The 22,872-nt window shown below is 56.7% G+C and overlaps 1 protein-coding gene across 5 annotated transcripts in view; it reads left to right on the plus strand.

Moving 5' to 3' along the window:
- The first annotated feature begins 6,386 nt into the window (after positions 1-6,386).
- Positions 6,387-22,872, plus strand: part of AJM1 (apical junction component 1 homolog) — a 35,333-nt gene continuing 18,847 nt past the window's right edge. For 2 of the 5 annotated variants that reach the window (XR_012665203.1, XM_075120280.1), the window contains exons 1-2: positions 6,387-6,723; positions 20,921-21,006. The gene's annotated coding sequence lies outside the window, so the exon portion shown is untranslated. The remainder of the gene's footprint in view (positions 6,724-20,920; positions 21,007-22,872) is intronic. The other 3 variants (XM_075120281.1, XM_075120282.1, XM_075120283.1) reach the window with 3 other exon arrangements.

The raw sequence follows: 22,872 nt of genomic DNA on the forward strand, positions 1-22,872 counted from the left end.
AGGAAAGGGCTGATTTTTTCAGTGTAAATAATTGAAGGCATTATTAATAAAACACAAGATATTTTTGTAACATCATTGTTAGCCTGATGGTGTCACTTTAAAATAAAATTATTGGAAAAGAATCCTGTGCGCCTAAGAATCCTAGAGCACTGTTCACCAATGGACTGTAATGTTCTTCACAAGCACTAGGGAACTGAACTTCACCACCTGTGAGGATCACTAGCTCTGTTTTACAAAGGGGGAACTATAAGGCACAAAGGTCCTCCAGCTCCTCACAGTTATTTGGGCTCTTACCTTCCAGTGGAATCAATGGGAGCGAGGGGTCTAAATGCCTTTGAGGGTCTGGGGTAAGGCCAACATCTCCCAGGCTGGGGCCATCTAAATAAAAGCAGCCTGGTTGCTGAGGGTGCTCAGCGCCGACAAACCTCACTGTAAGTGCTCTGCAGCTCTGAAGTCAGGCCCTGTTTAGCGGGGAACTTCCGGGGGCATTTGGGTGCCTGATTGGAGATAGCCAGTGGTGTGATGAGTTGTCACCCCTGGGGTGCGGTCTGGGAGCTGTGGGAACTGCTGTGCCTCTCAAAGACACACAACTGTGTTGGGGACAGAACCAGCCTTCCTCCGGCCCTGTTATCACCCAACAAGACAGCAGGTGGCGCCACTCACCCAAACTGGGCTATCTGAGTGCAAACAGCAGACACCAGCCAATTTCCCAGCTCCCCAGCCTCGCACCTCCCTCCACATCTCCCCACTGGAGAATAAACCCAAAGTTATATCATCTTGCACTGCACAGGGATCCTCAGAAATATGTTCACCCCTCCCTCGACATGGAGAGGAATATGCACACTTGTGGTAAACAAGCTGAGATTTTTTCCCCAGACACTTCACTTAAAGGCAAACTGGTTAAGGTTAAAATATAAAACAAGTTTATTAACTACAGAAAGTTAGATTTTAAGTGAGTATAAGGGACAGCAAACAGATCAGAGCAGATTACCTAATAAATAAACAAAACCACAAACTAAGCCTGAGATACTAGAAAGATAGGATATGAATTAGCAAATTCTCACCCTGGCTGATGATACAAGCAGGCTCGCACATTCCTAAGGGACAAGCTGCCTTTGCTTTGCAGCTGGGGATCCCCAGGTTTCCATAGTCAGGCTAGAAATCCCTTAGCCTGGGTCCAGCACTTTCCCCAGTTCAGTTTTTCTTCCTCGGTTGTTTCCAGGAGTTCTCTTGAGTGGGGAAGGAAACACAACAGATGATGTCCCTGCCTGCCTTATATAGCTTTAGCATATGGTGGGAACCCCTGGTTCAAAAACAGTTCCCAGCCCAGTTTGTGGAAAAATACAGATCTCCAAAATGGAGTCCTGAGTCATGTGGGCTGGTCGCATGCCCTTGCAGAGTCATAGCAGCCATTACTTACAGGCTGTCTGAAATGTCCACAGGAAGGCTCACCAGGTTATAACATTCATAAACCAGTCGGAGAACACTTCAATCTCTCTGGTCACTTGATTTCAGACCTAAAGGTCACAATATTACAACAAAAAAAAATCATAGAGTATCAGAGTTGGAAGGGGCCTCAGGAGGTCATCTAGTCCAACCTGCTGCTCAAAGTGGGACCAATCCCCAATTTTTGGCCCAGATCCCTAAATGGCCCCCTCAGGGATTGAACTCACAACCCTGGGTTTAGCAGGCCAATGCTCAAACCACTGAGCTATCCTTCCCCCCAACTTCAAAAACAGACTCTAACGAGAGACTGCTGAATTGGAATTAATTTGCAAACTGGATACAATTAACTTAGGCTTGAATAGAGACTGGCAGTGGATGGGTCATTACACTAAGTAAAACTATTTCCCCATGTTTATTTCCCCCCACGCCCCACTGCTCCTTGGATGTTCCTGTTAACTGTTGGAAATGGCCCATCTTGATTATCACTACAAAAGGTTTTCTCCACCCCCACCCCTGCTCTCCTGCTGGTAATAGCTCATCTTAAGTGATCACTCTCCTTACAGTGTGTATGATAAACACCCATTTTTTCATGATCTGTGTGTATATATAAATCTCCTCACTGTATTTTCCACTGAATGCAACCGATGAAGTGAGCTGTAGCTCACGGAAGCTTATGCTCAAATATATTGGTTAGTCTCTAAGGTGCCACAAGTACTCCTTTTCTTTTTGCGAATACAGACTAACACAGCTGCTACTCTGAAACCTGTCATTATGCAAGGCACTGAATTTAGCCGTATGGAGTGGAAATCTATCAACTTCATGAAAAAACTCATACAGATACAGACAGACATCATCTTTCTTTCCAAATGCAAACAGATGGACATTGTACCAAAAGGACTGAAGGTAAAAAATCCATTACAATCTATATACCACACAGACTATGCTGACAGCTTGTGCCACACGCTCTCAAAGAAACTGCGGAATCACCCAATCAACATCCTCTACAGCAAACAGGGAAAGATTAAGAATGAGCTCTCAAAACTGGATACTCTCATAAAAAACCAACCTTCCACACAAACTTCCTCGTGGCTGGACTTTACAAAAACTAGACAAGCCATTTACAACACACACTTTGCTTCTCTACAAAATAAAAAGGACACTAAACTATCTAAACTACTACATGCCACAAGAGGCCACAGCAATGATTCCCTTAACCCACCCAGCAATATTGTCAATCTATCCAACTATACTCTTAGCCCAGCAGAAGAATCTGTCCTATCTCGGGGCCTCTCCTTCTGCCCCTCCACCCCCACGAACATGATACAGTTCTGTGGTGACCTAGAATCCTATTTTCGACGTCTCCGACTCAAGGAATATTTCCAACACACCTCTGAACAACATACTAACCCACAGAGACCTTCCTACCAAGACTACAAAAAGAAGGATTCTAGGTGGACTCCTCCTGAAGGTCAAAACAGTGGACTGAACTTCTACATAGAGTGCTTCCGACAACGTGCACGGGCTAAAATTGTGGAAATGCAGCATCGCTTGCCCCATAACCTCAGCCGTGCAGAACACAATGCCATCCACAGCCTCAGAAACAACTCTGACATCATAATCAAAAAGGCTGACAAAGGAGGTGCTGTCGTCATCATGAATAGGTCAGAATATGAACAAGAGGCTGCTAGGCAGCTCTCCAACACCACTTTCTACAAGCCATTACCCTCTGATCCCACTGAGGGTTACCAAAAGAAACTACACCATTTCCTCAAGAAACTCCCTGAAAAAGCACAAGAACAAATCCACACAGACACACCCCTGGAACCCCGACCTGGGGTATTCTATCTGCTACCCAAGATCCATAAACCTGGAAATCCTGGACACCCCATCATCTAAGGCATTGGCACCCTGACAGCAGGATTGTCTGGCTATGTAGGCTCCCTCCTCAGACCCTACGCTACCAGCACTCCCAGCTATCTTCGAGACACCACTGACTTCCTGAGGAAACTACAATCCATCGGTGATCTTCCTGAAAACACCATCCTGGCCACTATGGATGTAGAAGCCCTCTACACCAACATTCCACACAAAGATGGACTACAAGCCATTAGGAACAGTATCCCCAATAATGTCACGGCAAACCTGGTGGCTGAACTTTGTGACTTTGTCCTCACCCATAACTATTTCACATTTCAGAGTAACAGCCCTGTTAGTCTGTATTCGCAAAAAGAAAAGGAGTACTTGTGGCACCTTAGAGACTAACCAATTTATTTGAGCATAAGCTTTCGTGAGCTACAGCATCCGATGAAGTGAGCTGTAGCTCACAAAAGCTTATGCTCAAATAAATTGGTTAGTCTCTAAGGTGCCACAAGTACTCCTTTTCTTATTTCACATTTGGGGACAATGTATACCTTCAAATCAGCAGCACTGCTATGGGTACCCGCATGGCCCCACAGTATGCCAACATTTTTATGGCTGACTTAGAACAACGCTTCCTCAGCTCTCGTCCCCTAATGCCCCTACTCTACTTGTGCTACATTGATGACATCTTCATCATCTGGACCCATGGAAAAGAAGCCCTTGAGGAATTCCACCATGATTTCAACAATTTCCATCCCACCATCAACCTCAGCCTGGACCAGTCCACACAAGAGATCCACTTCCTGGACACAACGGTGCTAATAAACGATGGTCACATAAACACCACCCTATACCGGAAACCTACTGACCGCTATTCCTACCTACATGCCTCCAGCTTTCCCCCTGACCACACCACACGATCCATCATCTACAGCCAAGCTCTACGATACAACTGCACTTGCTCCAACCCCTCAGACAGAGACAAACACCTACAAGATCTCTATCAAGGATTCTTACAACGACAATACCCACCTGCTGAAGTGAAGAAACAAATTGACATAGCCAGAAGAGTACCCAGAAGTCACCTACTACAGGACAGGCCCAACAAAGATAATAACAGAACGCCACTAGCCATCACCTTCAGCCCCCAACTAAAACCTCTCCAACGCATCATCAAGGATCTACAACCTATCCTGAAGGACGACCCATCGCTCTCACAAATCTTGGGAGACAGGCCAGTCCTTGCCTACAGACAGCCCCCCTCAACCTGAAGCAAATACTCACCAGCAACCACACACCACACAACAGAACCACTAACCCAGGAACCTATCCTTGCAACAAAGCCCGTTGCCAACTGTGTCCACATATCTATTCAGGGGACACCATCATAGGGTCTAATCACATCAGCCACACCATCAGAGGCTCATTCACCTGCACATCTACCAATGTGATATATGCCATCATGTGCCACCAATGCCCCTCTGCCATGTACATTGGTCAAACTGGACAGTCTCTACATAAAAGAATAAATGGACACAAATCAGATGTCAAGAATTATAACATTCATAAACCAGTCGGAGAACACTTCAATCTCTCTGGTCACTCGATTTCAGACCTAAAGGTCACAATATTACAACAAAAAGACTTCAAAAACAGACTCCAACAAGTGCTGAATTGGAATTAATTTGCAAACTGGATACAATTAACTTAGGCTTGAATAGAGACTGGCAGTGGATGGGTCATTACACTAAGTAAAACTATTTCCCCATGTTTATTTCCCCACCCCCACCCCCCACTGTTCCTTGGATGTTCCTGTTAACTGCTGGAAATGGCCCACCTTGATTATCACTACAAAAGGTTCCCCCCCACCCCTCCCTCCTGCTGGTAATAGCTCATCTTAAGTGATCACTCTCCTTACAGTGTGTATGATAAACACTCATTTTGTCATGTTCTGTGTGTATATAAATCTCCTCACTGTATTTTCCACTGAATGCATCTAATGCTGTGGGGAGGGATAGCTCAGTGGTTTGAGCATTGGCCTGCTAAACTCAGGGTTGTGAGTTCAATCCTTGAGGGGGCCATTTAGGGATCTTGGCAAAAATTGGGGATTGGTCCTGCTTTGAGCCAGGGGGTTGGACTATATGACCTCCTGAGGTTCCTTCCAACCCTGATAGTCTATGAAGTGAGCTGTAGCCCATGAAAGCTTATGCTCAAATAAATTCCTTAGTCTCTAAGGTGCCAGGAGTACTCCTTTTCTTTTTGCAGATACTGACTAACATGGCTGCTACTCAGAAACAGGTGGGGGATCAGCTTTTCCTAAGGCCTATTGTTTTCCCTAATGGCCCATTACCCTGAATGGGCCCTTCACAACCAGCTATATAGACTGGAAGCATCTTGCCTAGTAGGTGTCACTCAAGTGTGACTACATGTGAAATACAGATACCTAGACAATATTCCTAACTTCAGATTCAAAAATGATACATGCATACAAATAGGATAATCATATTCAACAAATCATAACTTTTCCAACGACACGTCACATGCCCCATCTTGTACAAAAGGCATCATAATTATGCCATAATCATATAATAATAGTATCACTGTGGGGTGCAATGCCACAGCCAGATTTGAACATTTTGGCCCATCCCATTTTCCCAAGGCCACCAGGCTCAAGACCACCAGGAGACCTAGTGCCCAGCCAGACCTAAATCCCAGATACTTCCCTTATGCACCCAGAGAGAGCAAGGGGGAGAGGGAGAGGGAGAGGGGGCCATGGTCAAAGCATTGTAGGGGATGTAGACACATTGATTCTATTGCAATGGACAGAAGTGTCCCAGTCCCCAAAGCTTGCTCCCAAAGTCTCAACTACACTGGAGCTCTCCCCTGCTGTCTGGCCTCCAGAAAAGGGGATGGGAGGGATGGGCTGTCAAAGGCCGGCCCTGAGGAAGGGCTCTGAGTACGACACGGGGGGGGGCAGGCGAAAAGTAGCCACTGCAACGCCCTGCGAAAAGGGGGGAGGCTCATCCGAAAAATCCTGCCGGGGAAAAACGCTGGGGCTGGGGCGTGAAGGGGCGGGAGATCCCGTGCGCGGGGGGCACCGCCATTGGAGGGTTGATGGCAGAGCGAGGGAGCTGGGGTCATCCAGGGCCAGGCTCCACCTGCGACGCGCGTTGCTCAGCCCCGGACGGACGCGGGCGCCTCGCCAGGGGAGACGCGGGGGACTCGGGCGCGGCCCCTTTAAGGCCGCTCCTGCCCGCTGGGGGCGATGAGGAGCCGCAGGGGCCGAGGAGCCAGGCGCAGCCTGACAGGTAGGCGGGGAGCCGGGCACGATTCTTGCCGGGCCGGCGCTTGATGGAGCCGCTGCAATCCCGCGGCCTCGGGCTGGGGATGGAGCGGGCGCAGCGGCAGGAGGCGGAGGTACGGGGAGCCCCTGCCCTGGCTGCGCCGGGCGCATCTGCAGGGGGAGGAAGCTCCGGCCACCTGCGGGCATGTCCGGCCGGAGGGCACGAGGGGTCCGGGCGGGGGGCCGCAGGAACCGGGGGAAGGGGGGTCCGGGCTGGGGGCCGCAGGAACCGGGGGGGGGGGGGGTCCGGGCTGGGGGCCGCAGGAACCGGGGGGGGTCCGGGCTGGGGGCCTCAGGAACCGAGGGGGGGTCCGGGCTGGGGGGCCGCAGGAACCGGGGGGGGGGGGGGGTCCGGGCTGGGGGCCGCAGGAACCGGGGGGGGGGGGGTCCGGGCTGGGGGCCGCAGGAACCGGGGGGGGTCCGGGCTGGGGGCCTCAGGAACCGAGGGGGGGGTCCGGGCTGGGGGCCGCAGGAACCGGGGGGGGGGGTCCGGGCGGGGGGCCGCAGGAACCGGGGGAAGGGGGGTCCGGGCTGGGGGCCGCAGGAACCGGGGGGGGGGGTCCGGGCTGGGGGCCGCAGGAACCGGGGGGGGGTCCGGGCTGGGGGCCGCAGGAACCGGGGGGGGGGTCCGGGCAGGGGGCCGCAGGAACCGGGGGGGGGGTCCGGGCTGGGGGCCTCAGGAACCGAGGGGGGGTCCGGGCTGGGGGCCGCAGGAACCGGGGGGGGTCCGGGCTGGGGGCCTCAGGAACCGGGGAGGGGGTCCGGGCTGGGGGCCGCAGGAACCGGGGAGGGGGGGTCAGGGCTGGGGCCGCAGGAACCGGGAGGGGGGGGTCCGGGCAGGGGGCCGCAGGGAACCGGGAGGGGGTCCGGGCAGGGGGCCGCAGGAACCGGGAGGGGGTCCGGGCAGGGGGCTGCAGGAACCGGGAGGACACTGCTCAGTGCGGAGTTGGCCCTGCAGCCCAGGTGCGGGTGGGCCATGGTTGTGTCATCGCCGGGAATACAGGCTCCCGCGGACGGGTTAAGCTTGGCAGGAGGACCGGGCCCTGACTCCGGGGGCCAGGGGGAGACGATGGCAAATATTAGGGGGAGCCAAAAATGTATGTGTGTGAGAGAGATGCGGCTCATGCCTGTCCCACTGAGTGCCCAGCCCCTGGACCTGGGGGCAGGTGGGGGCCACTTCCCAGAGGATGCTGCCAATAAATTCACGGGGCTTCTCTCCCCCTCTGCTTGGCAGCTTCCTGCCAGGGCTGCCCTGCCCCCAGCCTGCCCAGCCCGAGAGGAGCCTGCCCCAGTCACTGGCCATTTCCAGGGATGAGGATGGTTTATTATGTGGCCTGCAGCATGTCAGCTTAAATCCCAAGATAAGGCTGGGCCGAGCTGTGTGGCCCAGTCCTGCAATGGGATTCACGCAGCTGGACCCTTCACCCTCACGGATGGCATCAAAGGATGGGGGCCTGTACTTTGAAATGGACTCTCCCTGTTGCACTGAACAGCTCAGCTTTCCTGGCCCATGCGGGGCCAGGGGGTCCCTGGGCTGGCCCAGCTGTGCCCGCAGAGGCTGTTTGGCTCAGGGGGCAGCTGGCGCCAGGGCATGTGGTTTTGTGTCTCTGAGGCACGGTGCCCTGGCATGGCTCAACAGGCAGCCGGGGGCTGGCACTGTGATGGCAGGAACGAAGGGCCAGTGGCCTTTCACGCTATCCCAGATTCACTCCACCCTACATGACAAGCTGAGGCAGGCCTGGGCCCCGGAGCTGTAGGGACGGGTGGCATCTGTGCTAAGGGAATGGACTTTCCCTTGCTACAAGCTGCCTGCGGTGTTACTTCTGTGGGGTCCCCCTGGCCTGGGGTCTTTGAGTCTTCCTGGGCCGAGGGACAGATGGACTGGAGCTCACGGAGTGTAGGGGCAAGTGACACCCCACAGCTCTTTGGGGCGGGAGGGGGCTGCGTGCCCAGTGCCATGTGAGGTTATGGGGTGACGGAGATGACTGGGGGTGGTAACAAGCTACAGAAATGAATGGATTGAATTGCATGGAGGGGTCTAACAGGAGCTGTTCACAATCCCCCTGTCCCCTGTCACCACCTCTACCACCCTGTGCAGAGGGGTTTTCATCCCCTTCCTCTGCATCTTGGTGGAGCTGTGCCCCCCCCCCCCCCCCCCCCCCCCCCCCCCCCCACCCCCGCTCTTGTAAGGAGCTGTTTGCCTCCCATCTCTTGGATCTATACATCCACCCTTCCTGGGAGAAGTCAGTTCTCTAGTCACCCTCCCCCCAGGCTCTGGGCAGGACCTGCCTGCCCCACAGCCCCATGCCTGCCACATGCTCCTCCGGGTTAACAGACTCCGCTGCCCCATTCCTCAGACCCCAAGCTAACAGGCTGAGGGGGGTCGGGGGTGAGCATCCCGCCCCCTCTGCTCACCCTGCTGAAGGCCTGCCATGAGCTGCTGAGTCATCAGGATGAGGAGGGGCATGGCCCCTGTGTATGGCCACTGTCCTCTCACTAGAATGGGCCTCTGAGTCCCCATGTGCCTTGTGCACAATGCTGACCCCAAATGTGCTCATTGACTCTGGGCATCCCCTCCACTTTCCACCCCCCTCCCCAGGAAGGAAGCAGGAAAGTGCCAGAAATTCAATTAAGGGAGAACTCCTCCGAACTCTGATCAGTTTCATTGTGTCTCCTCCCTAATTGTGTGCAGGGAATGACTATCTCCCCCAGAGCCAGTGCCAGCATTCAATGGGGAGAGACAGGGTGAGCAGGGAAACCGAGTCATCTGGGGTATTATTTGCTGAACAGATCAAAATTCACCCCGTGTGGCTGTGAATGTGACAATGACTTCTGAAGTCTGTGTTGAGGTATGCATGGGGGGAGAGAAGGGCTTGGCACATGCTGGATGCCTGCCTATGTGTAGGGAGTGTGTGTGTGTGTGTTAGAGAGCAGACAGCATACGTATGTGCGTGTCTGTGGGTGTGTGCGTTCATGGATGTGTGCTTATGTGCGTGTGTGTGTGGGGGAATGCACAGAGTGCGTGTGTCCCAGCATAGGGCATGTGTGTGAGAGAGCTGGTGTGGGGGAGTGAGAGCACCGGGTTTGGGAGAGTGCATGCGGATGTCTGTGCGGTGACTGTGTAGGGGGTGGGGTGTGTAGGAAGTAGGGGTGAGTGCATGGGGTGTGTGCAGGGAGTGTGAGGGGGATGAGGCGTGTGGAGATGGGGGCTCAATGCATGGGTGTGGGGGGTGAGTGCAGGGAGGGGAGCTATGGGGGGGTGAGTGCATGGGGCTGAGCATGTAGACCATTGGCAGAGCTGGATGCTATGTCTCTCTGTCCCCATTGCTCTTAGGCCCATTTGGACTGCGAGGTTCTCTGCTCTCCAAGGGCAGGTCCCCAGAAGTAATGGGGTCCATGCCAGGTTCACATGGAGAGGGGGCTCCCTCGTGCCAGGGTAACGGGGTTGGTGCTGGGTCAGATGGAGAGGGGGCTCCCTGGGGGTGGGATACAGGGTCAGTGCTAGGTCAGATGGGGAGGGGGGTTCTCTGGGGCCGGGTAGTGGGGTCAGTGCTGGGTCAGATGGGCATGAGGCCCCTGGGGGTGGGATCCAGGGTCTATGCTGGGTCAGAGAGAGAGGGGGCTGTGGGATCCGAGGTCGGTGCTGGGTGAGATAGGGAGGGGTCTCTCTGGGGATGGGATCTGGGGTTGGTGCTGGGTCAGATGGGGAGGGGGCTTCCTGGGGGTGGGATCTGGGGTCGGTGCTGGGTCAGACGGGGAGTGGACTCTCTGGGGGTGGGATCCGGGGTCGGTGCTGGGTCCAACTTGGAGGCGGTTCCCTGGGGCCAGCATAATGGGGTCTGTGCTGGTAAGACAGGGTGGGGGTTCTCTGGAGGTGGGATCCGGGGTCAGTGCTGGGTCAGATGGGGAGTGGGCTCTCTGGGGGCGGGATCCGGGGTCGGTGCTGGGTCAAACTTGCAGGCGGTTCCCTGGGGCCAGCATAATGGCGTCTGTGTTCTCATTGCCCCCACACTGCTCCCTCCACACCTCCTCGCTGCCCCCACCCCCACCCCTTCACTGCCCCTTCACTCCCCTCACTGCCCCCAATACCCCTCACTTCCCCCATAACTGCTCCCCACTCCCCCTCACTACTCCCACCCCACTCTCCCATTGCTCCCACCCCTCACTGCCCTCCCACCCCTGCCTCCTGACTGCCCTCACTGCTCCCCCCACACCCCCTCACTGTCCCCAATACCCCTCACAGCTCCCTCTGCCTCCACACCTCCTAACTGCTTCACATGTTCCCACTGACCCCCTGCCCAAAGCCTCCTCACTGTTCCCCCACACCCCTCTCACTGCTCCCCCTGCCCCCACAATGCTCCCCCCAAGCCCCTTCACTGCTCCCCATGCCCCCACAACCCCTCACTGCTCCCCCCAACTCGCAGACATTGTGACATCCCACGGGCACACAGCTCACCCCCTGCATTCCTCCAGTGCTCCTCTTGCCCACTAATGCATGCACATCCTCACACCTCTGGTCTCCCACAGGCACAATCATACGATCATAGAATATCCGGGTTGGAAGGGACCTCAGGAGGTCATCTAGTGCTACCCCCTGACCAATCCCCATCTAAATCATCCCAGCCAGGGCTTTGTCAAGCCTGACCTTAGAAACCTCTAGGGAAGGAGATTCCACCACCTCCTTAGGTAACCCATTCCAGTGTTTCACCACCCTCCTAGTCAAGAAGTTTTTCCTAATATCCAACCTAAACCTCCCCCACTGCAACTTGAGACCATTACTCCTTGTTCTGTCATCTGCTACCACTGAGAACAGTCTAGAGCCATCCTCTTTGGAACCCCCTTTCAGATAGTTGAAAGCAGCTATCAAATCCCCCCTCATTCTTCTCTTCCGCAGACTAAACAATCCCAGTTCCCTCAGCCTCTCCTCATAAGTCATGTGTTCCAGTCCCCTAATCATTTTTGTTGCCCTTCACTGGACTCTCTCCAATTTCTCCACATCCTTCTTGTAGTGTGGGGCCCAAAACTGGACACGGTACTCCAGATGAGGCCTCACCAATGTCGAATAGAGGGGAATGATCACATCCCTCGATCTGCTGGCAGTGCCCCTACTTATACATCCCAAAATGCCATTGGCCTTCTTGGCAACAAGGGCACACTGTTGACTCATGTCCAGCTTCTCGTCCACTGTGACCCCAAGGTCCTTTTCTGCAGAACTGCTGCCTAGCCATTCGGTCCCTAGTCTGGAGCGGTGCATGGGATTCTTCCGTCCTAAGTGCAGGACTCTGCACTTGTCCTTGTTGAAGCTCATCAGATTTCTTTTGGCCAAATCCTCTAATTTGTCTAGGGCCCTCTGTATCCTATCCCTGCGCTCCAGTGTATCTACCTCTCCTCCCAGTTTAGTGTCATCTGCAAACTTGCTGAGGGTGCAATCCACACCATCCTTCAGATCATTTATGAAGATATTGGACAAAACCGGCCCTAGGCCCAACCCTTGGGGCACTCCACTTGATACCGGCTGCCAACTAGACATGGAGTCATTGATCACTTCCCGGTTGAGCCCGACGATCTAGCCAGCTTTCTATCCACCTTATAGTCCAACCCTACCTGCCCTAGGCTTGGCAGGTCACTAAATTGACTGGTCAAATAATGTCACTTGACGGCCTATTATTTGTCCATGGTCAAACATTATCCGATGTCCTAGGACGAATCCAAAGGAATGGCCTGATGCTGCAGGCAATAGCCTCCGACTCTGATCACACTGGGTATGGTTCTTTTGGGCTCTGCAGCTTCCTTAGTCTTGTTTTGCTTGTTCTGAGTTACAATCACTCCAGAAGTAATTTGTTCCTTTGTAATGAGGTGGAAGGACCTGTATATGGCTAAGCCTGTAAGAGTCCAGAGTGTCTTGCTCTTTCTGGTTACTGTTCTAAGAAATTAGCACTTTAAAATCTGTGACCGTTTATCACGTGATTTGACAGGTCAATTGACCAATTCTTTTTGGATTGATCAAATGCCCAGCCCTAATCTGCCCCTCAAACTGCCAGCCCACCCCGGCACTCCCATAACACTAGCCCCTGCCCTACCAACCTCCTTGTAACACAAGCCCCCGGCCTGCCTCTGCCCTGCCAACCCTTTCCCCCGCCCCATAACACTAGTCTGGGGCTCTGCCTGCCCCTGCCTTACCAACCTCCTCGTAACACTAGTCCCCGGCCTGCCCCTGCCCTACCAACCGCCCCCCCTGCGCCCTGTAACACTAGCCCTGCCCTGCCCCTGCCGTGCCCACTCCTTCCACCATAACACAAGCCTCTGGCCTGCCCCTGCCACCCCCAGTAACACTAGCCCTTGCCCTGTTCCTGCCCTGCCAAGCACTCCCCCCCCACATAACACTACTCCCCAGCCTGCCCTGACAACCCCCAGTAACACTAGCCCCTGGCCTGTCCCTGCACTGCCAACCCCCTTGCATCCCATAACATGAGCCAGAAGGTGAGTGGGCTGTGGTGGTTTTCAGCAAAGGGCACAGTGGCCGTGCTGGTGGGCTGGGCTCCTCGGGCCACTTTGCCCTCCCTGTGGGTGAGATGCATTCAAGTACTGCAGGACGGGACCGCTATAATTAAAGCGCCGCTCCCAGGGCTCGCTAGCCTTTGCTTTTGTGTCGGAGCAGGTGGAATCACCTGGCCCATTTCCCACGGGAAGGTGGGCCAGCTCGAGTCAGGGGGCAGGTTGGAGCTCGTGTTATGGAGAGTGCTGAGGTTGGCAGGTTGAGGGTTGTGCTATGGGGTCCTGCGGGCAGAGTGACCAGACAGCAAGTGTGAAAAATTGGGACGGGGTGGGGGACAATAGGCACCTATATAAGACAAAGCCCCGAATATCGGGACTGTCCCTGTAAAATTGGGACGTCTGGTCACCCTAGATGCTGGGGGGTTGGCAGGTCGGGGGCAGGTTGGGGGTTCTGCTGTGGGGTGCTGGGGGTTGGCAGGTCAGGGGCAGGTTGGGGGTTGTGCTGTGGGGTGCTGTGAGGTGGGCAGGTTGGGAGTTGTTCTGGGGAGTGCTGGGGGGTTGTGCTAGGGGGTGCTGGGGGGTTGGCATGTTGGGGGTTGTACTGGGGGGTTGGGAGGTCAGGGGAAGGTTGGGGGTTGTGCTGCGCGGTGCGGGGGTGGTTGGCAGGTTGGGGGCAGGTTGGGGGTTGTGCTGTGAGGTGCTGGGGGGGGTTGGCAGGTTGGGGGAAGGTTGGGGGTTGTGCTGTGAGGTGCGGGGGGATTGGCAGGTTGGGGGCAGGTTGGGGGTTGTGCTGTGAGGTGCGGGGGGGGGGGTTGGCAGGTTGGGGGCAGGTTGGGGGTTGTGCTGTGAGGTGCAGGGGGGGTTGGCAGGTTGGGGGCAGGTTGGGGGTTGTGCTGTGAGGTGCGGGGGGATTGGCAGGTTGGGGGCAGGTTGGGGGTTGTGCTGTGAGGTGCGGGGGGGGTTGGCAGGTTGGGGGTTGTGCTGTGAGGTGCGGGGGGGGTTGGCAGGTTGGGGGCAGGTTGGGGGTTGTGCTGTGAGGTGCGGGGGGGGGTTGGCAGGTTGGGGGCAGGTTGGGGGTTGTGCTGTGAGGTGCGGGGGGATTGGCAGGTTGGGGGCAGGTTGGGGGTTGTGTTGTGAGGTGCGGGGGGGGTTGGCAGGTTGGGGGTTGTGCTGTGAGGTGCGGGGGGGGTTGGCAGGTTGGGGGCAGGTTGGAGGTTGTGCTGTGAGGTGCGGGGGGGGGTTGGCAGGTTGGGGGCAGGTTGGGGGTTGTGCTGTGAGGTGCGGGGGGATTGGCAGGTTGGGGGCAGGTTGGGGGTTGTGCTGTGAGGTGCGGGGGGGGTTGGCAGGTTGGGGGTTGTGCTGTGAGGTGCGGGGGGGGTTGGCAGGTTGGGGGCAGGTTGGGGGTTGTGCTGTGAGGTGCGGGGGGGGGGTTGGCAGGTTGGGGGCAGGTTGGGGGTTGTGCTGTGAGGTGCGGGGGGGGGTTGGCAGGTTGGGGGCAGGTTGGAGGTTGTGCTGTGAGGTGCGGGGGGGGGTTGGCAGGTTGGGGGCAGGTTGGGGGTTGTGCTGTGAGGTGCGGGGGGATTGGCAGGTTGGGGGCAGGTTGGGGGTTGTGCTGTGAGGTGCGGGGGGGGTTGGCAGGTTGGGGGTTGTGCTGTGAGGTGCGGGGGGGGTTGGCAGGTTGGGGGCAGGTTGGGGGTTGTGCTGTGAGGTGCGGGGGGGGGGGTTGGCAGGTTGGGGGCAGGTTGGGGGTTGTGCTGTGAGGTGCGGGGGGGGGATTGGCAGGTTGGGGGCAGGTTGGGGGTTGTGCTGTGAGGTGCTGGGGGGGTTGGCAGGTTAGGGGCCGGTTGGGGGTTGTGCTGTGGGGTATGGGGGGGTTGGCAGGTTGGGGGCAGGTTGGGGGTTGTGCTGTGAGGTGCTGGGGGGTGGGCAGGTTGGGGGGTGGGCAGGTCGGGGGCAGGTTGGGGGTTGTGCTGTGAGGTGCTGGGGGGTGGGCAGGTTGGGGGCAGGTTGGGGGTTGTGCTGTGAGGTGCGGGGGGGGTTGGCAGGTTGGGGGTTGTGCTGTGAGGTGCGGGGGGGGGTTGGCAGGTTGGGGGCAGGTTGGAGGTTGTGCTGTGAGGTGCGGGGGGGGGTGGGCAGGTTGGGGGTTGCGCTGTGAGGTGCGGGGGGATTGGCAGGTTGAGGGCAGGTTGGGGGTTGTGCTGTGAGGTGCGGGGTGGGTTGGCAGGTTGGGGGTTGTGCTGTGAGGTGCGGGGGGGGTTGGCAGGTTGGGGGCAGGTTGGGGGTTGTGCTGTGAGGTGCGGGGGGGGGGTTGGCAGGTTGGGGGCAGGTTGGGGGTTGTGCTGTGAGGTGCGGGGGGGGGATTGGCAGGTTGGGGGCAGGTTGGGGGTTCTGCTGTGAGGTGCGGGGGGGTTGGCAGGTTGGGGGCAGGTTGGGGGTTGTGCTGTGAGGTGCTGGGGGGGTTGGCAGGTTAGGGGCCGGTTGGGGGTTGTGCTGTGGGGTATGGGGGGGTTGGCAGGTTGGGGGCAGGTTGGGGGTTGTGCTGTGAGGTGCTGGGGGGTGGGCAGGTTGGGGGGTGGGCAGGTTGGGGGTTGTGCTGTGAGGTGTGGGGGGGGGTTGGCAGGTTGGGGGCAGGTTGGGGGTTGTGCTGTGAGGTGCAGGGGGGGTTGGCAGGTTGGGGGAAGGTTGGGGGTTGTGCTGTGTGGTGCGGGGGGATTGGCAGGTTGGGGGCAGGTTGGGGGTTGTGCTGTGAGGTGCGGGGGGGGTTGGCAGGTTGGGGGCAGGTTGGGGGTTGTGCTGTGAGGTGTAGGGGGGGTTGGCAGGTTGGGGGCAGGTTGGGGGTTGTGCTGTGAGGTGCGGGGGGATTGGCAGGTTGGGGGCAGGTTGGGGGTTGTGCTGTGAGGTGCGGGGGGGTTGGCAGGTTGGGGGCAGGTTGGGGGTTGTGCTGTGAGGTGTGGGGGGGGTTGGCAGGTTGGGGGCAGGTTGGGGGTTGTGGTGTGAGGTGCGGGGGGGGTTGGCAGGTTGGGGGCAGGTTGGGGGTTGTGCTGTGAGGTGCGGGGGGGGTTGGCAGGTTGGGGGCAGGTTGGGGGTTGTGCTGTGAGGTGCGGGGGGGGTTGGCAGGTTGGGGGCAGGTTGGGGGTTGTGCTGTGAGGTGCGGGGGGGGATTGGCAGGTTGGGGGCAGGTTGGGGGTTCTGCTGTGAGGTGCAGGGGGGTTGGCAGGTTGGGGGCAGGTTGGGGGTTGTGCTGTGAGGTGCTGGGGGGGTTGGCAGGTTGGGGGCAGGTTGGGGGTTGTGCTGTGAGGTGCTGGGGGGTGGGCAGGTTGGGGGTTGTGCTGGGGGGTGGGCAGGTCGGGGGCAGGTTGGGGGTTGTGCTGTGAGGTGCGGGGGGGTTGGCAGGTTGGGGGCAGGTTGGGGGTTGTACTGTGGGGTGTGGGGGGTTGGCAGGTTGGGGGCAGGTCGGGAGCAGGTTGGGGGTTGTGCTGTGAGGTGCTGGAGGGTTGGCAGGTTGGGGGTTGTGCTGCGGGTGCGGGGGGGTTGGCAGGTTGGGGTCAGGTTGGGGGTTGTGCTGTGGGGTGTGGGGGGGGTTGGCAGGTTGGGGGCAGGTCGGGTGCAGGTTGGGGGTTGTGCTGTAAGGTGCTGGGGGGTTGGCAGGTTGGGGGTTGTGCTGCGGGTTCGGGGGGGGGTTGGCAGGTTGGGGGCAGGTTGAGGGTTTTGCTGGGGGTGCGGGGGAATGGGCAGGTCTGAGGCAGGTTGGGGGCCAGTATTGTGGGGTGTAGCCTGTGCTGAAGTGATACCCGTTGTGGAAGAAAACACAGTCTTCCCGCTGAGTTTGTTAGCAACAGGTCAGAGACAATTTATTCTCAAGCAATTGCAGGTGGAGACCACAGTCGGGCAGAGTTTCCCCTGCCCTCAGGTAATCTCCAAGGTACAAGCATTTTCAGTCGAGTATTTACACATTCATTACACACACAGACACAATAACAGCTGTGTCCTATTTTACATTTTCTTCCCATTGTCGTAGTCAGCACTGCATTCCAGTCTTATCTTAAAGCAAGGTCCCTAGTGATTTTCCCATCCGCCTCGCTACAAATCTCGCGTTACTAAGGTTGGAGTCAGCTTGTCTCTTGCTCTGTCTCTGAACCAAACGACATGACTGCACACAAACCCTCTTTTCCCCTTCACACTTCCACACCCTCTGAAGCTCACGACCAGCTCCCAGTGACACCCATGTGGCTTCCCCCCACGCCCCCCACTCTCGTTCTCCCTCTCATGCCCTCCCACAGTCCCCTGTCACTCCTACCTCCTGCTGCTCAAGCTCACTCTGAGCCAGGCCCTTCTCCACAGCCCAGGTGCTGCCAGGGGAAGCCGTGCCACCCCTGCCCTGGAACTCTTTCCCTCCCGGGCTGGGGTCACCCTGCTGCCAGGGGCTTTCTACAAAGATGCAGGGTAGGAATAAATGTTTCAGGTTTTTGTCTGGCCTAGAAGGCAGGAGGGAGCTGGTGGGAGCCTTTGGGGTGCTGGGGGCCATTTCTGGCACCAGGGAGCCCTTTGGGCTGCTGGAGGAGGCTCTGAGCCAGGTGCCCGTGTTTTGTTCTGAGCAGCTTTGAGCACAGTGCGCCCCTCCCCCTGTGCAATGGGGTTAGCGACGCACCGGGCTGCAGGATGGCAGGTTCAGAGTGCCCCAGCTGGCATCTGTGCTTCCCTTTGCCTGCACCCCCCACTCAAGATGGGAAGTGTCAAGCTGTTGCTGATTGCTCATAGCAATCGCAGCCAAGCCTTTGCCAGCCAGACTCAGAGTCACTCGAGCTCCTGGCCATGGCAGGGAAAGTTCCCTGCTGGCCTCTGTATGGTGAGGGCATAATAACCATCCCTCTTCTCCCACATGGGCACCCAGGGCGGACTGGGCCTGGCACCACACCTGTGACCTCGCTGAGCAGCTGAGTTTATCAATCATTCCCATGGGGCCTGGCAGGCTTGGGGATGAGCCACAGAGCCTGCCCCTACCAGTGCCCACTGCCCGGGCAGGCTGGTGAGAGAAATTCTGTTCAGGGGCCTGGTGCCCTGGGTCAGCAGATCCCAGTCCAGCACTCAGGCATCTGCCCAACCTAAGCCCCAAACCATGGGCAGGTTTAGCACAGCTCCCAGTCCTGTCCCCGGGGCAGTGGTATGAGCTGCTGCTTGCGTGGGGGGCACACCTGTGGCCCTGCCCATGCCATCCCCATTGCTCAGTGAATACAGAGGCTCCTTCCAGGGCCAGATTGACGCAGGGGCTTTAGGGGCTGCAGCCCTGGGCTAAGGGGAGCCCTGGCGCAACAGGGCTCAGGTAGGCTGCCTGCCTGCCATGGCCCCATACCGCTCCCGGAAGCAGCCGGCTGTTGGCATGCCTCTGCAGCCCCTGAAGGGAGGTGGGGGCGGAGAGAAGGCAGCTCCGTGCGCTGCCCCCACCCCCAGCACCGTCCCCGCAGCTCCCATTGGCCAGAAACTGCCAATGGGAGCTGTGGGGGCGGCGTTTGAGGGTGTGGGCAGCACACGGAGACACACTGTCCCCCTGCCCCCAGGGGCGCACAGAGACGTGCCAGCAGCCATCCGCTTCTGTGAGCAGTGTGGGGCCACGGCAGGCAGGCAGCCTGCCTGAGCCCTGCTGTGCCGCCGGCCGGAGCCTGCACCTCAAACCCCCTCCTGCACCCCAACCCCCTGCCCCAGGTCAGAATCCCCTCCTGCACCCCAGCACTCTGCCCCAGGCTGGAGCCCCCTCCTGCACCCAACCTCCCTCCCAGAAAGAAACTAATATAACAGCTGTTCTAAGGTAAGCAGTAGGCTATTTGAATTAACTATATTCTACATGTTTTAAGGCTGAAATATAACCGCAGAACATCTTTATGACAATTAAAAGTCAACTTTAAGTATAGCGTTAATAGCCTCAATGCCATAATTGTGATAATTTTGTTTTAAATTAGGAAAAAGACATATACAGGGGCCCCCCAAAATCTACTAGCCCTGGGCCCACAGGAGAGTTAATCCAGCTCTGCCTCCCCCCACATCAATGCGGCACTTGTGAGCAACATTAACCTCCCCTCGCAGTGCCCCGGCTCTCCCCCGCACACACTGCTCCTCCGGAGAGACATAGCGCAGCGAAACCATGGCAACTGTGTGCTCCCGCGGGGATGCCAGCACCATGAGCTCAGCACCTGCTCCCCAGAGGACCCCAGGCCCCGGCTGGGCTGGGTGCCGCTCACTGGCCTTCACCAGGCAGCTGGGTTTCAGTCTCGCGCTGCTCAGCCCCTGGGCAGGGGAGCTCAGGGCCGGGGGTTTCAGGGCATCACAGCAGAGGTGCTGCTGCGTGGGGGAGGGTTGCTCTTAACTCCATCCAAGCCCCGGGGCTGAGCAAGCGGGGTGATCTGCAGGGGCCTTTGGCACCCGTACCTGGAGACAGCGGGCAGGGGCTGAGTCAGGGGCACTCGCTGGCCTGGGGTGCTGAGGGGCTGTGCCATGTGCCCTGACTCCGCCACTCATCAGCCCTCTCTCAGGTGTGTTGTATGAGGGCAAGTGCTAGTCTCCACAACTAGCCACCGACCAATTCTCCTCACTAGGCAGAGTCAACCTTGTTAGCGTGTGTTAGACTTCCAGGGAAAGCTCACGTGAGATGATGGTGATTCTGTCGCTGGCATTCCCCTCAGGGAGATGCTGTCTTTCATAAGATCAAGGACCGGTCACCAGAAAACTCCTTCTGGCACTTCTCCCAGCAATCTTCCAAATTCCAGCTCACTTAGCTGCCCTCTTCATAAAGTTCCCCTGCACTTCCAGTTTGACAACTGCTTAGAATGCACCATAGCACAGGTGGGAAACAGCTCTGGTGTTCTGCCCCAGAGGTGGCTGCCTGCTAGTGCTGGCTGACATGACAGCTGATATAGTTTGCAAAGGTATATAGGTATAGTTTGCAAAGCAATCTGGGAGGTGCAAGAAGGAAAGATTTTTGTCAATGGGAACTATTTTCCTCAGCAGCGTCACCACCAGTCTTAATTTGTGCCGAGGCCTGGCAGTTCAGAGCCCTGGCCCCTCTGGGCTGGCTTCTCTTTCATCACAAATGAAGCACTAGTCACCACGGAGAGATCTAGCATAGATATGGCAGGAAGGGCAAAGGGGTGCAAACAGCAGATCTATTGAAGCCAGTCACAGCCCAGAGATGGGAGGAGAGGGCCAGTATCTTAATTCACTCCCTGGGAAAGGAAGAAGGGGGTGTCCAGTGTCTAGCCTCAGCTCTGACCCCACCCCAGGGAAGCCATGCTGTAGTGATTTGCCCCCATCTGGAAAGGTCTTTGACAACCCACCATGAGACGCTAGCCGGGATAAGAACCTGGGCTTTCCAACACCAAAGGCACAAGCCGCTGCCCCTTCAGAGGCTGGGGAAATTCCTCTCACGGTGACCAAGTAGTAGGCTGATATCTTCTATGCTGGCTGTGGCCCCGAGAGGGGGACATGCTCTCACCACTTTCCCAGGCCTCTGGAGCAGAGGCTCTGACTCCTGGCAGGACCGTGGCCATGTCACTTTGACCTGCTTGGTCCTCTCTCCGCCCAGGGGTGTAAAGTACCACAAGACCTCACTGTGTCTGTGCGGAGCTCCCCAGGGAGATGCTGTGTGGACCCGCGCAGAGGAGGGACCCCAGGGCTGAAGGGGGCTGGTGCTGGGCTCAGCAGGGCGGCGCACGGAAGGCCCAGCTCCTGCCCTCAGGAGGCCGAGCAGTAACTTCCTGGATTCATTTGATGTGTTTTATGTTCCAGCCCCAGAACGGATCCCAGCATGGAGCTGACACAGCAGCCTGTGCCAGCTTTGCCCATCCAAATACACACCACTGGCATCAGACCAGGTAGGAACAAAAATGCTGTCCCAAACTCACTTCCTGCTCCAGAAACCTTCCCAGCCTCAGGCATCCGAGGCGAGTTTTGATTTCTTTAGTCCCCCTGGTCCCAGACCTTCCTGCCCCCCCCACATAATAATGGGGAGGGCAGGACTGAACGTATGGTTTAAACCTTCACCATGGCTTCAGACCAGATATGTTCTCTGGAGTCTAACATAAGTTGGCTTCCTGCCTCTGCCCCTCCCACTGGTCTGGTGTTACAAACCATGGCCATCTGCCCACAGCACCACCGTCTGCAATGGGGTCAAACCTGAGCCCTTCAGCATCCAAAGCACCAGCCTCTGACCCGTGAGCTGAGCGAGAGCTAGCTGTAAGGGGCAGGCTGTGGGCAGTAGTTGCAGGGGCCAGTCACGAGAGCAAAGCATACGCCCACAGTATACCAGTGTATGGTGCGTGTGACCCTGCTCCCCAGAGGGAGCAGAGCTCCCAGCTGCATTGGGACCCCTGCTGATTTCCTAGAAGCCCTAGTGCATCCTCAGGGACAAGATTTTAGACACTGTGTGCAAAGTACCACTGCCACCCTTGAGCCATGCTGTGTGCACAGGCCCAGAGGGTGTCTGCACATGTAGAAATGCTGCCATTCATGCAAAACACATGGACGCAGGCATGTAACTGTGTGTGCAAACTGCACAGCTGGGTGTGCAAAGCAGGTGACTGCTTGAGCAAAATCTGCAGTCCTGCACCCCTGTTTTGCACACATAACCACATATTTGCACATGCATTCCCCATTCAGGCTCCTGAGTCTTAAAATCTGGCCCCAGGGATGTGTGGAGAGAGATTCCCCGTGGCAGGAGAGAACTCTAGCAGGAGAGCGTTTGAGTCCAGTGATATCCCTGCCAAAAACAACAGTGCGGAACTAAAACTCTTGTGAGTGAGTGCCAAGCTCTCATCCTGTCTGGTTCAGGGACCTCCATTGTAATGGAAGGTTTCTATGCACATGGTGTCTGGGACAGTGGTTCTCAATCAGGGGTATGTGTACCCCCGAAGGTACTCAGAGGTCTTCCAGGGGTACATCAACTCATCTAGAGATTTGTCTAGTTTTACAACAGGCTACATAAAAGGACTAGTGAAGTTAGTAAAATTAAAATTTCATACAGACAATGACTTGTTTATACTGCTCTAAATACAATACACTGAAATGTAAGTATGTGGTAAAATGAGAAAGTCATTAAAATTATGTGGTAAAATGAGAAAGTCAGCAATTTTTCAGTAATAGTGTGCTGTGGCCCCTTTTTTGTGTCTGATTTTGTAAGCAAATAGTTTTTAAGTGAGGTATGTAAGACAAATTTGGGACATCCCTCAACCATGTTGTGTACAGATCGCCCTGCAGAGGCCATCTTGTCAGCCCTTGGGGGGTGATTCTTGGGAGAGGTAGGACAGGGCTGCAAGTGTAAGGCCAACAGACCCCGGTCATCGGCGAGTGGGATTGAACTGGGGACCTCTGGAGCTTAGTGCATGAGCCTCTACCACATGAGCTAAAAGCCAGCTGGCTGTTAGCTAAGGCTATAGAGCGTCTCATTTAACTCGCTCTCTTTCTAAGTGGTCTTGGTGCCACTAGATGGGGCAGAACCCCACACCCAGAAGGTGTGTGGGTTACACAAGGACCATAAAGGTGATTCTTGATTGAGGCTGCTGGACACAGCCAGTCCCTGTGGGTCTCTCTGTCTCTTTAGCTTCCAGACGAACACAGTCTGTGCTGCTTAGTGCCACCAGACAGATCTCGCGAAGCTCAGACCAAATGGGAGGGACTTCTGACTGCACCTCCCGCCCTGCATCCCGAGCAGCATAGCATAGCTTTGACAGGCCCTAGGCAGA

The sequence above is a fragment of the Caretta caretta genome, chromosome 16 (assembly GCF_965140235.1).
Source record: "Caretta caretta isolate rCarCar2 chromosome 16, rCarCar1.hap1, whole genome shotgun sequence".
NCBI classification, from domain to species: domain Eukaryota; kingdom Metazoa; phylum Chordata; order Testudines; family Cheloniidae; genus Caretta; species Caretta caretta.